Raw genomic sequence first — 9,545 nt, forward strand, 5'->3', positions numbered from 1 at the left:
AAATTATGAACCAACAAAACAACAGAAGACTGTAGATGACAGGAGTTGCACGGGGCAAGCAAGCACTTGTGTGACAATAGCTAAATCACTAGTGAGTTTGCAAAGCACTAGAATGAAAGCCAGATTGAGCAAATGGGACTTAACACGAGACAATGACAGTATTCAGACATACACTCTGCGTTTCAAAAGAAACTCAAGGGTAGAATCAAAGATCCAATACTAGAATACATTCTACTGATCAGATCAGCAAGCCAGAGTGGTGAAAGCATCTTTATGTTTTAGTTGCAAAAAATAAAAGGCAGATTAAGTGTCGACGTCTTAGAGATCCTTGGATGCAAAAAAAAATAAGAGGCATAACCCTTTTATTTTAAGAAAAAAGGTCACCTTGCCTGGCGAGCACCATTCTCAGACTTTCAGAGATCTAAAAGCAGGTATCACTAGGGTATCTCATGGCCATGGGAGATAAACAGGACAATATTTTACTAAAGCCCGTGAGGATATAATACCACTAGTGAAAGGCGCGCGCCATCGTGCGCATGTGCAGGTAGACATTGGAGGAATCAATAGCGTGTATATTAGTCTGGGTAGCATAAGTGCGTTCTTCAGTATCTAAACGACTAGGTATATGCGCCCGGTTCGTTTGGGCTGGTTTGGCTTATAAGCCATGGTGAAATGGTGAAAGTACTGTTGGCTGGTTTGGTGTGAGAGAAAAATATTGTTCGTTGGCTGATAAGCCATGGCTTATAAGCCAAATACGACATAGCGAACAGGCTGATGAATTCATGACAGTTGTACACAGCTCTAGTTAACTAATAGTCGTTCTAGGTACGGTGGCCTGGCTATTATACAAACAAAAGGCCTGGGGGTACGTTTGATCCATCTTTGTACAGCATGACCTGTTGCCAGTATGGTCCGCAACACTGAGGAGTTGAATAAGTTCAACATGCCTAGGAAACATTATCCATGGTGTGGCGGTGGAATATGATCCTGCGCATGTTGCAAAATGGTGAAGCCGCGGCCTTGTTGACTGTCATGACCTGCTGTGACAGAATAAGCATTGAATTAATAAACGATTGACTATGGATAGATTGATTGTATAGGAGCAAAGGGCAATTTAATTTTGCAGTCACGGTCATGTTGCACGTATCATATAATCTGGGCACAGCTAGTTCGTAGATTAATATAGAAATGTCACAATTTATATTGAATGGTTTGTTCGGCACTCAATTTTTAAGAAATTTGACAGGTTTACTAAATAAGAATTGTCTTGTGTGTTCTACAATCATCAAGAGTCTAGATCAGGGAACGTTTGGCTGCATATGTTCGTGAGATATGGAAGGAAGACCAAGAACAAACATTGGTAAGGCAATATAATTTGCGGATTGTTAAGCGCAATAGTTATACGAAAGAAGTAGATTACTGGTTGATGATTAAATTATGTCCAACACCGAGTGGTCGTGTATATTTACCTATTTTGGGGTCTCAGGCGAAGAGGCCTTGCGGGCACCATCCTTTGGCTGATGCTTGTAGATAGTGGATTTAGCCCTGTAATTTACATGCACCTGCTCATGACAAATTGTATGTGTCTGGAACTGTGACACATGGTTGGGAGTGTAATTGTACTTTTTTTTTATTTGTGCTGTAACGATGTTCCAGGCGAATTGTTTTGGTCATATCGCATGGCTGCCGCTGCATCCAAACTTTCATCCTCTGCCGTTTCCAGGCAAATGGAGGCAAAGTGATTTAGCAAATTTGGAGATGCGCAAATACATGTAAACGTTGGAGCAGCAATTTCTGAACCATAGGTTGATGAGTCACTGGTGAGCAAATCTGTATGGGATCACCTTGTCAACGTCGGTCTTATCACCAAATAGCTGCCTGTGAGTCTGCGTTGCTGCTATCGATGATCTGGCTCATATTGGAAGAATACAAAATTCCAATAAAATTTTAAAAAAGTTTGGAAAAAATAGTGAGTTTGATATATTCGGTTTAATAATTTTGATTTGTTAGTGCAACTTACCCAGTGATAAGATCCTTTAAGGGTGTTTGATCTGGATCAAATGATGGAGCAGGTGTCTGCACATTGAATGAGAAAATGAGCCTATGCATGTATGAGACAATGTAAGTATGCAAAGATTATGAAGACCAATCTAACGTACCGAATGAATTTCTGATCGGGTCAAATGGATAGAATGTGGGATTCAGCCTGTGGATGTTGTACAGTATCAAGTGACATTCCTGCTATTGCCTGATTGGTCATGGGGCTTGCAGCAATTTGTGTGGCCACTTGAGAAGTACCGGTGTTTAAGGCAGAGTTACGCCTATCTGATCTGCCTAAAATGGAGTTAATCTTAGAAGAGAAGACATGAGGTGAAGATATTCTTAGAGGTGAACGGTGAAAGCCGGTGGAGTGAATCAGCACCGTTGATCCACGATGAAACGGACGATTTTTTTTTGTGCTCAGATGAGTAGCGTGGCTGGCGGCGAACTGCAACGTAGTTGAAGGCCGTAGCAGGATCCAATCACATGCACGACGGATGTAACACGAAAAGAGATACCGTCCAATCACGTGAGGGTTTGCAAGAGGCCTGCAAAACAGATTGATCTGAATAGATGAGTAACGTGAAATTTTAATTTGCTGTTGCGGTCAAGATATTGGATTATATAATAAGTGATAGCATAGAATGAAACTTGAAGGGAATGTGGCAATTGCAGCAGCAGCAACAACAACAACAACATAGTCTTTCAGTCCCAATCAAGTTGGGGTAGACGAATGTGGCAATTGCTATCAACCAAAATTACCAATCCACGTCCATCTGAAAAGTGAGCTTGAAATTTCACCTTGTAATAGCAATTGCCATCACATGTACACTGCTCATCCTGTGACTGGAAAACCAGAAATACCAGTATCCAGATCATAACACTTGGAGCGGAGTTGTTATGTATATCTATGCATGCGCAAAGCGTTTTTCTTTTTAAGAGTAGGGAATTAGTGCTAGTTGTTTGATATTTTCTTGGCGAATAATTAAATTCTAAAACGCATTGCAACTTACCCCTTAACTGTTGCGCCTTTGGCAATAAGCCTGGACAGTATCTGCAAGGACATGTTTAGCGAGGCATCACCATCGATCAGGGTGCAAAGCCTAGAAATGTGTGACCCTACGGACTATGCAAAAACATATGGAGCCACTATTTGCAATAACAGATCCTCGTGAACAGTGGACTGGTTTTTCCTCCGTGTGTGTTCTGGAAACACTATATATAAAAGCATATTATTTTGACATCACCATCTTCTGAACAAAGAGAGGCTCACTGAACCAACCTTGCAGAAAATAGGGATAAGGTAATTTAAAAAGGCATCATACCTTGTGAACAAATAGGGTAGAGGGGAAACAGGAACATGAATTGCTTACTGTGCAGCATACAAAACCAAAAAGGCATGGGACCAGATCTGTGAAATTTCACAACAGGAAGTTGACAATTGATAGAACAGTGCTTAATTGTGGAGGCACTTTGGTAACCCAACTGTGCATGAAAACTAATTAGGAGGCATGGGAAGGGCGTAACTACCATAATTTTCAGTTCAGTAATGGGAGGATTAATAATGCACCTGGTAGTAAGCAAAAATACAAGAGAGAATGTATCTACTTCCAGTCTGCATGAATACTTCAAGTAAATCATGATGAAGTGATGGTATACATCTTCTTTTCTCAATAAAACCATGCATGGTAAAAGCCTAAGTATAAGGAACTAAAAATGAGTACTGTAGGTGAGTGCTAACTTAGCACCTCCATTAGGTAGATAATTATGAATCTACAAAGAAACAAAGGGCCTAACTACCATAATTTTCAGTTCAGTTGGCACAATGTAAGCCTAGAACGGGAATGACGAGCAGTGTCCTATAGCATCAGACAAAAGATGATGTCCAAATGGCATATGCACAATCATAATGACATGGGGAAATAAAAGCAACCTGTAAGTCTGCAAGTCAATTAAAATAGCAATAGTGAACTTCAGATATTTGTCAAGAAAAATACCCATGGGTTCATTGCCTGTAGTCTTGATCTAAAGTTGGTTGATTGGTAATGTAAGCCTTGATTTGAAGATGGGTTCATCATCTGCAGTCTTGATCGCTTGAATTAGCCTTACAACTTCATTTTCGCATGTCCCTATGCGAACACAAGGTTGACAAGTACCCTTGTGTGTTCGTTTTGTGATGAGTGATTGTCAATGTGATCCACGAAGTAGGTTGAGTGGTGACTAACCCTACCATGGCGAAAGCTATGTGTGCGACATGTCTTTTGGCTTGTGTTGTGCAGGTGTGGAGCTCGGATGCGGTGGTCGACGGCGAGGTGAAGGTCAAGGAGGACGTGCCGTGCCGACAGACCGGGAGCGGTGAAGGACGGACGTGAGGCTTGGACCGAGGGACCCAGAGGCCGGGTGACTAGCCGCGGTGGCTGACACTTGGGACATCGACAAGTGCAAGAAGACATGGAGTGACGGTGTTGACCGGGTCAAGACGGCGGACGCGTGAGTCGAGCGAGGCTCAGGAGGACTTGGCGGGCCGGCCGGTCGAGGACGGCGGTGACACGCGTCGGATGGCGGGGGACGCGTATGGAGTACGCTACTCGCGGACGGTTTGATGGTTTGGACCTCAAAACCATCGGATGGACGGTTTACGGGTTTGGGCCTCAAAACCCGGGCGGAGGTTCCGAGGAGGGACGGACGGCACGTGGCGGCATCGGGGAGTTCGCGTCGAGGCGAAGCTACCGATGAGAAGGCGCGGTGGCCGTCGGATCAAGATTACACCGGGTTGGACAACAACGCCCTTGGGCTTAGCGGTTCAACTCATTTGTATCCAGGGGCAAAACTGGGAATGTGTAATAGCCCTGTTAAATAGGATGAGGGAGCCCCCATCTCCCTCACCTCCTCCAGTTTTCATTTTCTCCTTTAGGGTTTCTTCCTCTAGTTTGCTTCCATGTATGAGAGAGGTCCACAACTCAAATTGTGACTTGGTTTTGAAGGAATCGGTGGCCGTAACCACCGTATGCCCTCCGGGATTCATGATTTAGTTGTGTTCTTGATGTGATTTTGGTGTTCTTCACGAGCTCCTTTTGTCCCCTCTTGTTTCCCCTCTCGTTTCTTCGTTTTGGGATGGTTTTGGTTCGTTCTTGTTGCCTTGGATCGATCAATGACATGAGTAGAAGCTTTCCACCGAAGGAAATCCACTAATTCCTCACGAGATCGCAGATCCGAGCAATTTAAGTTCTTGACCTATTTTTTGGGGATTCTTCAATTCCTTCGATTCACGGAGTTAGAGTTTGTTTCGGGCCATGATCCTTTAGAGGTTGCCTTTCTACTCGCTTGTGAACCCTTGTGCAAAGTTTCAAGTCATTTGGAGTTGATTTGATCAAGTTATGGCTTGATTTGATTTTTCCCGAGAAACTGCTCGTTCATACCGGACGTGTCCGATATGATCTAGGACGTGTCCGATATTTCTCACTTTGGAGTTTTGAGCTGAAATTTGGTGGAGACCTTCCCTTGGTGTCTAAAGAGCTATGGTTAAAATTTCATGATTTTTGGACACCATTTGACGGGGTTTTGGATTTTTCTCTTTTGGTCAGCTTGCTGCTGAAAATACCGGACGTGTCCGAGATCATACCGGACGTGTCCGAAAATACCGGACGTGTCCGATATAATACCGGACGTGTCCGATATTTGCAGGAGCAGTGCTGTTTTCTTTTGGGAGTTTGCTCGTTTGGGCTTCGATCTGTGTTCCGTTTGCTCTGTGGTGACCCGCTGTGTTCTGAGGGAGCATCCACCCTTCTCTAGGGTCGTGGTCATCAAGTCTTTCGTGTATGCTTTTTGGGGATTGATGTTGGGACAGTGGTCGAAGATTTCGAAAGAAATTTGAGGCTCCCATTCACCCCCCCCCTCTGGTCGCCGTTTCCGGTCCTTCAATTGGTATCAGAGCCGGTTAAGGATCATTCCACCTTAATCGGTCCGTGATCCACGAAGGCGACATGGAGCGTGGTTCCGGCAAACCACCGCACTTTGATGGGTCCAACTATCCTTATTGGAAGATCCGCATGTCTGCGCATCTCCAGGGGATTGATTGGCTCGTCTGGGAAATTTGCGAGGATGCTACTTACGTTGTGCTCCCTGTTGCGGCCCGTACCACCCAGGATCACAAGGATCGGCACAATGCAAATAGCAAAGCTCGCAGTGTGCTTTTCTCGAGTCTTTCGCTTTCTGAGTTCGAGCGTGTCTCCGATTGTACTACAGCTCGAGAGATCTGGGTGAGGCTTCAGAGCTATCACGAGGGGACCGCACAGGTCAAGACCAGACTCTACGAGACGTACAAGCGCGAGTACGAGAACTTCTCTCAGCTTGATGGCGAGTCCATCGATGCCATGTTTTCCCGCTTTCAGACTATCGTCAACAAAATGAAAGCGAACAAGGCCAACCTACCTTATAGTGATCATGAGAGGGCGCTCAAGCTTCTCTATGCCCTTGATCGAAAGGTATGGGATGTGAAGGTGTCGGCGATCATCGAGTCGGCCAACTACGACACCCTCACCGTCGACGAGCTTTTCAGCAAGCTCAAGTCCACAGAGATCGACTACCAAACCCAAGCCAAGCTCAAGAATCCTTCTGCACCAACCATGGCTTTGGTCTCAGGTAGTGGTTCAAGTTCATTGACTAACCCTTCACAAGCTTCTTTCTCTTTGTCGTGCTTGATGTCAGTCACAGAGGAGCAGCTGGAGTCTCTTGGGGATGATGAGTTGGCACTCGTCATCAGTCGGTTCTCTCGGTTTCACAACAACCGTTTGAACCGCCGACGCAGTGGTGGCCCGAAGGAGGGATGCTATGGATGTGGAGATCCGGACCACTTTGTCGCGCACTGCCCCAAGAAGAAGCCCTTCACCAACAAGTACGACTCCGGCAAGCGCAAGGATAAGCGCGACTACACCTCCGGCAAGCACAAGGCCAAGGGCGGCTTCGACAAGGAGGCGATCAAGAAGGCGTACCGCAGGAAGGCCAAAGCTCAAGAACGCGCCTTCCTCGCCTCCCTCAGCGACCTCGACGACGACTCCGACGATGATCACTCTTCTTCTCCCTCGACCGACGATGAGTCCGAGAAGAAGCGCGAGGACAAGCTCAACGGTCTCTGCTTTGTTGCCGGTGCAAACCGTGGTGGGTTTTGCACTATGGCGGTTGACGGTGGAGCAAAGCTCAAAAAGGACGTCGACGTCGACGACGACGAAAATGAGGTACCGCCCACACTTGACTCACTTATGCTTGAGCTTGATACTATGAATGATACATTGATGAGTCAAGATAAGTTGCTTAAGCGTGCTGCCCGCGAGAGAAAAGAGTTTAAGGACCAGCTAGAGGTTGCTTTGAAGGAGTTGGAGCTTGCCAAGAGTGGTGTAGTGGTGTCAGAGGAGGAGGAGTGCGATGAGTGCGCTATACACATGTCTAACCTCTCTGACTTGCAATCCAAGTATGCTGTTTTGCTTGATGAATGTGATGAGCTGAAGTCTCGTTCTGGGTTGCTCGGTGCATGCAAGTCCTGCTCAGGCTTGCAATCTGAGTTGGCAGAGAAGGTTGCCAAACTTGCTGAGTTTGAGAAGGCCAACTCAGATAGCACCACCACTACATGTGTTCGATGTGAAGCTTTGGTGTTGGAGCTTGAGTCCTGCAGGCACGACAAGATGGGAACCGAGGAAGAAAACACACAACTTCGGTCCATCTTGAGCTGGGTGTCGTGCAGTGAGCCTCAGTTGGGCATGATGGTGAGCCAGTTCAGGCGGGGAACTGACTCATCGGGAGTAGGCTTTGCTATAGGTGGGAAGGGTGAGCATGTCTATGGCAAGGTTGGTGAACATAGTGGTTTGAACCCAAGTGAGAAACCCACCAACACTCCCAAATTGATCAAGATCCCTCCACCAGAGTCTACCAAGCCTATGATCAAAGATGGTGTGTTTGAAGAACCACCAAAAGCTCCACCATCCAAGCAAGTTTGGGTTCCCAAACCGAACCACTTTCGGAACTCACTCGATACTCTACCCAACATCTCTAGTGCACCCCTTCCTAAAGCCAAAAAGCCTCAGAGAGTGAACCACATCCACAAGAGAGTGAGTCAACCACCATCCAAGAGAGAGGTGAGGTACCACTGTGACTATTGCCATAGAGATGGTCATTTGGCTGAGTTTTGCTTTAGGAGGAAGAGAGATGAGCGGCGCGAGTACGAGTTGAACAACCGGAACATGTACCGTCCTCCCCATGGCGTACATGTACCGCCTGTTCAGAGGCACAGTGTTAGGCCTAGAGGTGCAATGCCTCAAGGTGCTAGGCCTCAGGTGGCGAGACCACGTGGTGGTCGTGCCCGGCGTGGCCCAAGTCATGATCTATATGACTCTGGACCTCGCGACGGTGGCTTTCAGTCCCACACTCCTAGCGGACCACGTTTTCCCCCACGTGGTGATCGCTTCTCTCCAATGGGACATGGCATGTATGGTGTTTTTCCTAACACTTTTCCAGGGCAAATGACTCAACACTGGTATTCTCCTCATTTCACTAACCCCAGTGTTGTGCCATTTGCTCACCCCCTGTCTTTCTATTGATGCAGAGCGGAGGCCTGGAGAACACGTGGCTTGTTGATTCCGGCTGTTCGCGCCACATGACCGGAAGTTCCAAATGGTTCTCCAGCCTCGACCCCATGCAATACAAGGAGTACATCACATTTGGGGACAATAGCAAAGGTAAGGTGCTGTCTCGTGGGACCATTCGGGTCAATGAGTCTTTTATCTTGAAGGACGTTGCTTTGGTTTCAAGCCTGCATTTCAATTTGCTCTCTGTTTCGCAACTCCTTCAAGATGGGTTTGAGGTGCGCTTTAAGACTGGACTTTCTCGTGTGCTCGATTCTCAGGGACATCTAGTTTGTCAGATCGTTCCTTTTGGCCGAGTTTTCAGAGCTGATTTCTCTCAGTCTTTCGGTTCTTCTCGCTGTTTGGTTGCCGGATCTTCTTCTGATTTGTGGAAGTGGCATAGGAGACTTGGTCACTTGAGCTTCGATCTCCTAGTGAGGTTGAGTTCTCTTGACATGATCCGAGGATTGCCCAAACTTAAGTTTGAGAAGGATCTGGTATGCCATCCCTGTCGCCACGGAAAGATGGTGGCTGCTTCCCATCCTCCAGTGACTCAGGTCATGACCACGAGACCCGGTGAGCTACTCCATATGGACACTGTTGGTCCGGCTCGGGTTCGGTCAGAGGGAGGGAAGTGGTACGTTCTTGTGATCGTGGATGATTTTTCTCGTTATTCTTGGGTGTTTTTCATGGAGGGCAAGGACGAAGCATTTTCTCATGCTCGTGACTTGATCTTGAGGTTGCAAACTGAGTTACCAAAGAATGCCATACGAGCTATCCGCAGTGACAATGGCACTGAGTTCAAAAACTCTCAGTTTGACACCTTTTGTGCTTCCTTGGGTCTTGAACATCAGTTTTCTTCGCCCTATGTCCCTCAGCAGAATGGTGTTG

The sequence above is a fragment of the Miscanthus floridulus genome, chromosome 1, assembly GCF_019320115.1.
Source record: "Miscanthus floridulus cultivar M001 chromosome 1, ASM1932011v1, whole genome shotgun sequence".
Taxonomy (NCBI): domain Eukaryota; kingdom Viridiplantae; phylum Streptophyta; class Magnoliopsida; order Poales; family Poaceae; genus Miscanthus; species Miscanthus floridulus.